Source organism: Etheostoma spectabile, chromosome 1 (assembly GCF_008692095.1).
Source record: "Etheostoma spectabile isolate EspeVRDwgs_2016 chromosome 1, UIUC_Espe_1.0, whole genome shotgun sequence".
Lineage (NCBI taxonomy): Eukaryota > Metazoa > Chordata > Actinopteri > Perciformes > Percidae > Etheostoma > Etheostoma spectabile.
In genome coordinates this window covers 15,279,275-15,291,220 of record NC_045733.1, presented here as the reverse complement: position 1 = coordinate 15,291,220, position 11,946 = coordinate 15,279,275, and the positions used below count along the sequence as shown (strand labels likewise).

The window sequence follows — 11,946 nt, the reverse complement described above, 5'->3', positions numbered from 1 at the left end:
CAATGCATCAGGCTTGTCTATATGTTCATTTGTAAACTTCAAACGCTGATTTTTGTGGAATGGTGTACTACAACAGTTCAGTTTTCTAGACAACTGCTTAGAAGAAGCCATGGTGCTGATTGTTGGGGCAAGGCTTATTACGGAAGTCTCTACAGCAAGTCAGCGTATGGCCCTCCACACTTTTTTTATTGTAACCACCCTAGCCTTAATGTGTGGCTGCGCGTATATGGGATGAGGAGTTCCTTACCACAAGCCAACAAACACAGTCGCACAGTCATTCAGCCTGTGTGCCACCTCCACACACACAACACACACGAAGTATATTTATTAGTGTTTTTAAATTTAAATCATTTAACATTTCATAAACAATGAATTATGTGTGGTTTACTGCCCAATGTTTGTGCTTATGACATATTGACAACATACTAATCTGTACATGGGAGAGAATGTCTTGTGAATCCAGAAACTAACACATCCATATCAGAGCCCTTTTAGGTTTTGTGTCTAACCTTTGTTCAGCATTCTACCATCCAATGTAAAAATCAGTAACAAGTTGGGCTTTGGAATATCCCTTTAGAGGGCCAACAATTATCACTGTTGTCCTGTCATTCACTGACATTGTACCTCGCTTTCTTTCTGACGATTTCCAAGTCTATTGTGAGGAAAGGAGGTACTTCCACCTCACAGCCCGCGATGAGCAACTCATCCCAGCAATCCCTGAGGACATCTTCAGTCACTATTAGCACGATGGAACGAAGAGAGATTCGAGGCAAGAGCTCAAGGCTGTCGTCTTTTGAATTCGCCCAGGTACCACATATTTATGTCTCTTATTGTTTGCTGTCTGTTCGTACATACTGGACATTACGGCTGAAGTTTATGCCATTCACGTTTTGTAGCTTTAAATTTACACCTGCTTAAAAATGTATCATATTTTCTGGGCCCCACTCTGAACTTTTCTTCTCTGACACGGTTGTAGTAGATGATTGAAGACTGCAGAAGCGTTTGTAGTTCACTGGATACCCCCTCCTATCAGAGTAGACTTCAGCAATGATACAGTCAACCCCAGAATTCACATAGGACCTCCGACCCACTGCTGTGTTGCGGCCCTAACCAGAAAATATCTGCGCAAGATGTTGTGGGATGGAACGTGCCCGCCGTGGTTGGGTCATCTGCTTGCCCTGCGGTGAGCCCTGTGTTTACTGCAGTCAAGGGAGGACAAGACTGAGGGACAAACTGACAAGGATCTGCCTAAAGCATTCCTCACATGAAAAAAAATTATGCAAATGGCAAAATGAAATCACTTGAATAGAACACTAATGTTATATATCATAATGTTTACAATATTCTTAGTCCTATAAAAAAACAAGGGTATCTCTTGTATAAGTAGTTTTTTTTTTTTGTTTTTTGTTTTTTTCCCCTCAACCCAACTATACTACTATGGGTAATCTTTTGTATCCATCATGGTGGTACAAAGCTAGTATTTTCAATATTTTATCTCCATTGCTTCCAGAGCGGGAAATCCTGGTGGTCGTGACGCAGCGTGCACTGGTGCGTAACGCGCTAGTGTTGGGAACTCCGTCGGTGTCTTGTGAGCAGTGGAAACTCGTGTGCAAGATGTGGTCCACTATGCGATGACTCCTCAGATCTGCCAAGCTTACACTTCCGACGCCAATGAAAAGCCAATCGCTGCCAGTGCCATCAGCACCTCTCTATGCTGGTTCGCCACCACCAAGCGCTCCTGGAGGCTGAGAGGTCCTGGAGTGGGATGCGGAGCCAGGAGTGGGACTCTTATCCTTGATAGGTTGCACACTATCCGGTTGAGCGGCTTTTGTAGAGTAGTTCTGAAATGGACTGATACTGCTCGAAATGCTGGTCCACTATCTGCGATTATGTGAGTCTAGCACGATCCCGATACCTCTCATTTACCCTGAAATCTGACTCTTAATAGTTTATGTTCTGTTTCCGTTAGACTGTCTATCAAAGTACAAAATAAAGACGGGTATTTGGCATTCATTGCGCTGTAACCTGAGACCCAGCCTACGAAAAATAAAATCACATCATCTAAGATCCAAGTGGGTTAGTAGTAAACCATCTGACCACAATTTTAAAATATATAACTTTATTTTTATTTTTTTTCTGCATTGGTGGCGTGGAGTGAACCTTTGTGTATTGAACTCCGTAGGTATTCTACTCAGACCTTCCCAATGAAAGGCCTCCTTGCAAATAATATTTAGAGACATTCTTTGGTTTATAGTGAGATTTATTGGACACTGGTGTAGACACTATATCGTATATTAATCTACTTTACATAATACACATGTATATAAACTTTGTCCAAAATCCAAATACTCTAGGTGCGTTCTGTAGCCAAGAATGTTCCGTCGGTTCAACCCTTTTCCATGCATGCAAACTGGACTCCCTGCCACACTGGCTCAGGGAAGAACAAGATTGTGGAACTAACTTTCCTAATGACCTAACTAAACTTGTAGCCAACTGATGGAATTGCAGAACAACCGGCTCATTGCAAACGTCCAGTGCGCGTAGTGATCTTGCAGTATTATACCTAAATTTGAGAAAAAGGGATACACACAATTGTCACATGATTGGGTGCTCTTCTCTGTGTAGTCTTTCTATGGTTATTTAATAATGTTAACTATCGCCCAAAAGTTGATTGTTTGCCCCCAAGTAGCCACCAATAGGACATTTCTTGGGAACTAAATAATGTCAAAGATTACAATTATGGTAGTAACCATAATGCCTAAACTCAATGCCTCTGTTGGCGATAGCTTAGTAAAAATCATATAAATAGTACCAGTGAGCAGTCCATTTGACACAGCTATCTGAACACATGTACACGTCTGCTTTAGTGTGGTGCCCCGATGTCTCCAGAGTTTTACAGAGAGGTATGTGCCATCAGACTAAGAAGCCATGCTGTTTTACACCATGCACCCCATCCTGTTCCGCTTTTGCCAGTTTCTCTTCGCTTCCAGAGCGCGCATAAAATTAGGTCCTTTGCCTGCAACGGTTTGCCTTAAAAGGATTACGCTGCTACTCAACAGTATGTTCTTCTAGACAGATCAGCATTTCAAAGTTTGATAAACTTCCTGTTTCAATTGACTTCTTTTTTGTTTCAAACTCCGCTTTCTCATTCCTCTCATAGCGCTTACATCTATGCCCACCTCTCAGGGGGAACGAATGAGTTGTTACAGACTTCAAACACACCCCATATCACACCATTTTCATCTCCAATGAGCTTATCATCGTTTTTTGATTGTCCTCTTTCGTATGTAATATGTGCCTACTCATTCAGCCATCATGTGCCCTTGTTGGCCAGTAGGTGGCACACAATGGAACAATATTCCAGTACTGGATGATGCTGTCCTGGTGAATTTGTCCTATATTCCTTCTACCAACTAGTTGGAGCACCTCATTTGACTTGCCAGACATCCATGTTTCGATCCAAGACCTCTTCCCACAGTGGGGTCCGCAGACAGGATTGGGCCCATGCGCTTGGCATAGTCGTTACGGCAGAAGGTCCGTTGTCACCCAAAAACAAACTTTGAACACATGGATTGTTTGACCTTTGCAGACACACATGCTGACCATCTGTTTTGTCGACCTCCACCATAACATATAACAATATTACTGGCCTTTCTGCTGTTTAGGCATGGTTCAGAGAGTACAATGCCTACTTCTACTCCTGGTGTCCCAAGACACCCCAGAGATGGCTTTACTACCCACCCAAGAGGCAGCAGGTTCCTGTTGGACCGGTTACAGCGTTAGGGTGTGTTCACCCTTACCCACTCTCTCTCATCTCCACCAATATTTCACATTATTGTTTCCCTTCAGAATTGCAATACCAGTGTGACTTGTTCATACACCATGGACCATATATGTTTGCTCTCACACTTGGAACAATTATACGAGGAATAGGTCGCGAAGACACAGGATCTAAAAGGGCTAAAGGTTATATTATTCCCCTTAGTTTTTGGAGCAACCCTCATTAAATTATATAACTTTTGAAAAAGTTTTTAAATTTAGTTAGTTAGTCCCATGGCATGAAAATTTCACTTTAATAGGTTTTTAAACATTAATATGAGTTCCCCCAGCCTGCCTACTGATCCTCCGTTGCAGAATGGTGATATCGGTATCTGCTCTGCCTTTGTGAAAAATGAGGAGCTCAGAATGGGGCCGAAATGTAAATTTGCTCCTATGAGGTCATAAAGGGCAGTGTTACCTTCCCGCTTTCCTCGTGCTTTGTTTGCCCGTCTAGAGAATTTAGCCCCCCATGAGAGAGAGACATCAGGACTTTCCAATAGAAAAGTTGGGCAGTTGGTCAAGGCCACAACCCGCCTCCACCTTGCCGCCCCCCCGTTCCTCCTCAAAGCTACAGACTCAGAAATGGCACTCAGAAAGCTCATATTGGGACTGGCTCTAGTGGCTGTAACTCTGCACGCAAGTCTGATTTTTGGAAAAGAGACTTCAGATCAATTAGGGGACCACTAAGGGTATATCAAGCGATCCACAAGAGCCCATGTCATGAGACCTTACAAATGTTATTTTCTTTGTTTCTGTTATCAATACGTTTCCCCAAGACTATTGTAGCCTTATTGTTTCGCAATGTGGGTCCCGTCTGGCTGGACTTGTGAGCCGACTCACCAACACTGAATCTGACAAGGTGATATTTTCTTGCAACCGCCACATAGGAGTTTTCACTTTAGAGGACAAACTAAAAACCTTTCCGAAAAAAGAATCCACTTTCACAAGCACAGATTTTATCTGAAGAAACTCCTCCGTATTCGTTTGTAGACATCTTGACCAATTTTATTTGGGGAATAAGGTTCATATTAATAACAAAATCCGGTTTAAAAAAGTAAAATTGTACCATTTATTTATGGACAAGTGGTAACAGGTTTGTCAATAAACATCATTCTTCAATTTACATAATACATTTTTTTATGTTTGTCATTTTCCTCTTCTTTCGTAGGTGATCACAAAGTTGGCAGGGTATGGAGGAGAGGCCTTAATTTCTCTTCAAGAGGGCACGCACTGCTCCAGAAGGTCCTCGCTGCCTCAGACCTGATGCTGGAGTAGATGGGTGGCAGGGAGGTGGCGGACGACCACAGGTGAGGACTTTCACTATACTGACTCAGAAAGGACACAAGCAATGGCCATGCAATCGTACAATGATGCTATCGTAATTTACAATATTCTCACTAGTTTCTCTTTCTCTCCCTGCTTCCCTCCATCAGTTTCTCAAGCGAACGGGCACCATGAGCTCCCATGTCAGGTGCGATTACACCGGCTACATGGAATACCGAAGGCGAGGCAGCAAAGCTGGCTTTAGCAAAACATTCACCACTGTTTCAAGCGCTTGCAGAAAGTGATGCACCGAAAAGACTTACTCAGTTGCAACAAGGTAACAGACAAATTTGGGGTGAACTAATGCCACTGAGATCGAGAGTCCATCTTGGTCTGGAGTAAGAGCAATGACTGATACCACTGAAACTGAAAAAAAAAAAAATTCTGATTGAGCAAAGAGTGATATACTGTAACAGTGAATGACGCCAGTCAGGGCTCGACAGCTCTGTGTGATACATGTTGAACGTCTCATCTCCAGCTCCCTCATACCCCTACATGGATGACTTTCCAGATGACATGCCTTGCCTAACTGCTCTTTTTTGTTCATTTCTTTGTTGTGTTGCGTGTGCAGCTAGCCATGGGCTCGTTCCGCAAAATTAGGTGTTGTTTTTAAAGTCAAGCTTTATCCCACACGCTTGAGGGCTTTGTACTGCTGTTTGCAGTAACTTATCTGTTATAGAGAGTCCAAAGTAGGACGGATGTGCTTGTTAGCCTTACGTGATAACGTGTCTTATTTGCTGTTGTGTGGGCTTCACTGGACAACTGTTTCTGATGAGGAAACCGTGATGTATATGGAATTTTTGTAAGTGCGCTACATTTTTTTACAACATTAAACACTAACTAATTCCACACCACATAATCCGTGGACATTTAATCTGTTCCTGATGTTAATTTCCAATACATGTTTTTCTAAAATGTGTTGTCTTTAAGACTTTGCTAATATATTTTTGTGAAAGAAATTTATTGGAATTTCTATTTCTTTATTGTCTGAGAAGTCTAAAAAAATGATAGCTCTTTGTTTTTTATGTGTAAGAGATAACTAGTTTACATCTGTGGAGGCGGAAATTATTGTAAGTCCTCCTAAAATGAATAGGTATTATACAATTAGTCTATACATGGTGTAGTACAGATGTCCTGCAAGTATGGCAAAATGGAACCATGTACAATAAATGAGCAACTAACAAAGTAACTATAATAACTGTTACTACCAGCATTAATATGACATAGTAAATAAAGTTAGCTCACTATTTATGCTCCAAAGACTGAAGGCAGAAACTTTTTGGTTATTTGAGCTTTTATTTTGAGAAGAGAAGCAGTAAGGTTTGTGGGTTTACTTGTATCGGTCTTGTTGATGACTATGGCATCAGACCCCAACAAATGCAACTGGAGGAGATTTGAAACCATGTCCAATGCTTGCGGTGCAAAATAATAGGTTAATATCTAATTTTTTGATAAATGCATGTTACTAACCACCTACGAAAAGACTGACTGTGACGATATAAGACAAGCAGAAAAAAACATCAACACAGCTGAGGTTTAAAAAAACGATTGGCTTCTCAGATCCTAATTACTCTTCGCCTTCTCACCTGTGATTCCCTTTAACCGTGTTCTATATGCCTTTAATGTACTGTTTTGTTTTGTTGCACGAAAAAATCTTATTTTTTTTGTTGTTTCCCCACAAATGGCAAAGCCTGTGTAGGGTGGCTCGTTGCCTTGTCTGTAGGTGTTGGTTTGGAACGGGAGGGTTACTGGGGGTTGCAGTTCCAGTACAGACCAAAGTACAGATGTGTGCTTGGTAGCGGAGAGATGCCTGTTCACCTCCTGGTGCTGCCTACCGCACCGCCCCCCATCTATTCAGAGCGCGCGATCCAGCATTGGATCCAGCCCACTCACTCTGGCATCTGGGGTCCCAATAAACAGTATAAAATATCTTATTATACCTACGTTTCCGATGAGCTAAAAAGCACAGGGACCGTGGTCAGCTGTTCCACTCCAAGTTCACGTAGTTTGCATTGCTAAGACCACTAAATGTTTTCTCTCCATTATAATCTGTCCTCTAGAAAATATTGTTATGGCAATGCATTCCACTCCTTACCAGTATGTATCTGATCTCCTTCCAATGGGATAAAATCACAAACTTTTTAGTATTTTTTTATAGTACATGTTTTGTGTGAATTGGAAAACTGTATAGTTTCATGATCACTATGAGGCCTCAGGAGGACATCATGTAACTCAGAGGATGTGAGAGCAAGAGCAAAATAGAAAAATAGCGCCCGTCTTAATCAGGCCCTCAAAATTCGATTTACAATGTTTGATTACACTGTTTACATCTCAGTTATCTTCAGAGGGACTAGGGAATGAAGGAACTAACAACTAAATAGTAAATACTTGTGTTTATTATACATGTATGTTGCCATTGACTACAATATCTGCCTTCTTTTACTAGAGTACATTGAAAAAGTCTTCTAGTCCATTTAGTACATTTAGGTGCCCTAAGAATACATTATGTCAACAGTTTTTCCCAGACGATAAAAATTAAAAAAGATTCCTTGCTCTGAATGACCTAGAGGATTTATTGAAGTTGTTTACTTTAAAAGCAACAATTCGATAATTGGCGCATAGAATTGGACTACCATTCTCCAATAACCATTCTGATAGTTTTTTAGTGGCACACTTTAGATATAGGGTCTTAGTGAGACTTTTTTGAAAATACAAAACAGACAGGCTTAGGCCTGGATAGCATTTCCAACCATGTTTGTGCATAGCCTGACACAATAGAGAGGAATGTTAAATGGATATACTCTCTAAGCGTGTCCATGGATGTGTGAGTAGGGGTCCCTCTGTTCATAACCTGTTCCTTTTTTCCACTTTCCTTCCTACTTTCCCTTTTTTCCCATCTTTCGCCATTCACCCCACCTTCTCTTCTGATCGCCAGGCATATTCCGTTGTAATGAGGCTCACCGAGATTAAGTGCCCAGCGAGGGGGTAGTAGGGAATGGTGACGGGGGCTCCACACACATGTCTCATTACCAAGGGATGACAATGAAATCTACCCAATTTTTACGAGAATGCTCTGGCCTGTGTTGACCCATGTTTGATGTGGGTGTCTGTGTGCAGAGAGGGATTTTGAGCAGTTAGAGTTCCGAGTGTGTTACTGAGCAAACTGTTGGGATGATTTTCTTTTGTAAGTATCCACTTGGGAAATTCAATGGCTTCGTTGTGACCTTAAGGCTCACACTAAGCCAATATTGTGTGTGTGTGGTTGTGTGTGTGTGTGTGTGTGTGTTTGTGGTTGTTTGTTGCGCCCAGAGTGGTCCTGTAACACACGCGAAGATTTGTGCGACTTCTTGTTTGGAACTCCTCTCCAATAAAAAGAACCCCAACGCCCCACTACCGAGCTATCCAACCTTCTTTAGAAGCGTACATCCGATCCTCTTTCCACTTCTGAGTTGTTCATTCTCCTTAAAGGCGTTTCCACAATACAACCATAACACTACACATAGCCACCTTGAGACTGCGTACTCCAGGACTTTGATTTGCAGATGTGAACCTGGCGGGTTTAGACTTCGGCAATCATATCATAGTTTTTTTGCGCACGGAACCAAAGTATCACAATAATGCAATCCTGAATCATTTTACGACGCTGCGGCAGAATTTGGCACATCAACCGGCTTAAATAGCAGCTGTTTTTTTGTTTTACGCACGTGCACAGTCAGCAGCCATGCATGAATTTGGGGACCTCTCTTGCTTGCTAAGATGGGCTGTACCTGCAGTTGATTCACACTGGCTGCTTTTGCAATCAAACCAGAATCAAGTACACCTGAATGAATGCCTGGACCTAGTGCCCTATCCAACTTCATTGAGTTTTTCTTTGGAGAGGACGGGTTTAGCACCGAGTTCATGAAATTTCATGGAATTGTGGTTCATATATCCTCTCTTTATATCCCTGCGTAAAGCGCACTATATTTGGCCGCTGCTGGTCAGCAGTCCAGGGTGGTTTTGTCCTTTAAGTGAGTTACATAAACACACTGAGTGTTCTTTCCTTACCAACATCAGAAGCCAACTTGTAAGCGCTTGGATATATTGTAGAGATATATTTGGGTGGAAATTACATCATGACTAAACAACCCTTACAGAAGAAGAAGAACAAAATGGGACCTCTGTTTGTGTCACTACTGCTTTTATAGATGGAGCACAGAAAGATATGGCAAAAATGATTCAAATCCCTTTTGGGCCCCTCGGTGGTCTCAGTGGCGAGACCGTGACCTGGTGGCTGAGGTGCTGAGGGCCGAGGGTGTGGCCCCTCAGAGAGGTACATGGCTACTGGTAAGGAGGTACATAGACATGAGAGGCCGTTTCCACTGGCCGTCCATCTCAGCGTGCAGTCCCCTATTACGTTTGAATTTTGAGCTCTAGAAAGATCCCTATGCACTTAATGACGTTGTGGGGATCGACAGGCATCCCCGTAGTTTCATAATGTGTTGATGGGACAGCAAAAACATTTTTTTTAGCTAGCTCATTTTTTGTATGCATGCCATCTCTTTCTTCGTTTCGTTTCTGCTTTTCTGCTATGAACTCATATTGTATCAAACTTCATTTTTACCAGCTTCGTCATAAGGCTATTTCCTCAATAAGTCTAAAATCCTTGCAAAATGTACCTTGTTTCTTATGTCCGGTTTTTGCCAGTGAGGGAGAGATTGGCTAAAGTGCGGAGCGGCTCAGGCAGCTTGTCATGCGTCCCAGTGATTGTAGCAGTCTTCCCTGATAGTGAACCAAGTTTAGGAGACCTCATCAAGAGAGTTTCTATTCTCTGCGCACCCTGAGTCTGACGGAGCACTGTTCTCACTTGAATGACCTCTTCTTCAAAATGCCATGGCAGGTTTTAAAGACAATTGTTTGTGAATGAACTGAATGTTGGTCATGGAGGAATTGAAAAGGATATTGCAGGTGATAGGTAAGAGGCTCATTGGAGGCCATCAACAGGCACAGCGGAATGCCAGGATGAGTCATAGCAGAGAGAAAAAAGACACATACGCAAACCATCTCCTTCAATCCGCTAAACTTAGATTACCAACATTACCATTTACCTTTACATTTCAGTTTGTTCTTAAGGTATAAGTGATGGAAAGGAACCTTGCCAGCTTGCCACTGGACATTTAACACGCTGTCTACCTCTTCCTTTGACTATGTCTTGTCCAGTGTGGCGGTCATTTTGTATATCCCGACTTGGCTGTTTGGAAATGAGCATTCCCCAGGACACCCAAGACTACATCGTGCCTCACCTCATGTTCTCCTCCTTCAAGACCAACCAATGTATGCCGGGGCGATCCCCAGTGGCTCCGACGTCATTCCCAAACCATGGAGGAGTTCTGTCTCTCCTGGGACGTCCTCGTCAAATTCATAAGTTGATTAATTTTTTCATATTTACCAAGCTTCTTTCGAGCCAACAGAATACCTATTTAGGCTGTTTTTCAGTATGGGGTCCCGTCTGTTAACTAACCTATTCCTTTTTCCATTTCCTTCACAACCTCTTTTACCCTTCCCACCTTCCATTATCCCACCTTTCCTTCTGATCCATGGATATTCATGTTGGATCAAGGCTCACCGAAATTAAGGCCCAGCTGAGACGGGGAGAGGAGTGTGACATGGGGCTACTGCTCACACGACATGCTCCATTACCAAGGATATGAGCACTGAGGGATCACGCAAATTAGAGATGCTACTGAGGGGTCGACACGGTGTGTGTGTCTGATGTTTTAAAGGCAGATGTGGCACATAGTTGTTTTCGCGTTTCGAAGGTGCAGTGTGTAGCTTCAGCGGAAGTAAGAGGTTCGGAGTCCATACTATTGGGGGCGAAGTTTGGGCCCCCCAGTAAATTTTTGTGCATGAAGAAGCCATGAAAAGATGGGAAAATTTCAAAGATCAAATGACAGATTAGACATTTCTATTATATTCCAAAACGTTTAATTTTAATTTCCATCATTTACCTGTTAAAATAACAACCAAAAAATGTTGTCTGCAAAATTTTGGGCACCCTGCGAGTTAATACCTGTACTTGCCTCCTTCTGGCCAAGTATGCACAGCTGGAAAGCTTCTTGTGCAGCGCAAGAGGCTTTTGATTCTTGTTTGAGGTACTTCGCCCACTTCTTCCTTCTAAACGCTTCCAGTTTCTTTTGAGTTCTGGGGCTGTCATGTCACGCCTAACTGCTCTTTTAAGGTCACCAAAGATTTTCAATTTATTGATGTCACGAGATTGGGAAGGCCATAGCAAAACTTCAGTTTTACCCCTCTTGATGGAATCCCATGTCGTTTGAGTTGTGTGTTAGGATCATTAATCCCATTTGTAGACAGCATCCTGTCTTTTACCTTAGCTTTTTCACAGATGCCATCAATTTAGCTGTCAAAGTTTCGGACATTTTATTGAATCCATACTCGTGAAATGTTCCCTGTGCCACTCTGCAATACAACCCCAAAGCATGGATGATCCCCCCCCCCCATATTTAACAGTTGGACGAGGTTCTGTTTCATTAAATTCTGTTCCATTTCTTCTCCAAACGTACCTTTCCTCATTGCGGCAAAGTCTCTTTGACACCTCATTGGTCCACAGACTTGTTTCCACAATCATCAGGCTGCTCTATATGTTCATTTGTAAACTTCAAACGCTGATTTTTGTGGAATGGTGTACTAACAACAGTTCAGTTTTCTAGACAACTGCTTAGAAGAAGCCCATGGTGCTGTGTTGGGGCAAGTCGAAGGAAGTTGGTGCATTTTACAACCTTAAGATTGAACCTCATCTTTTCCTTT

At 42.4% G+C, this 11,946-nt stretch overlaps 1 protein-coding gene across 1 annotated transcript in view; it reads left to right on the top strand.

The window, feature by feature from the left end:
* LOC116671237 (cytochrome P450 27C1-like) overlaps positions 1-11,946 on the top strand; it is a 41,267-nt gene that overhangs the window by 28,163 nt on the left and 1,158 nt on the right.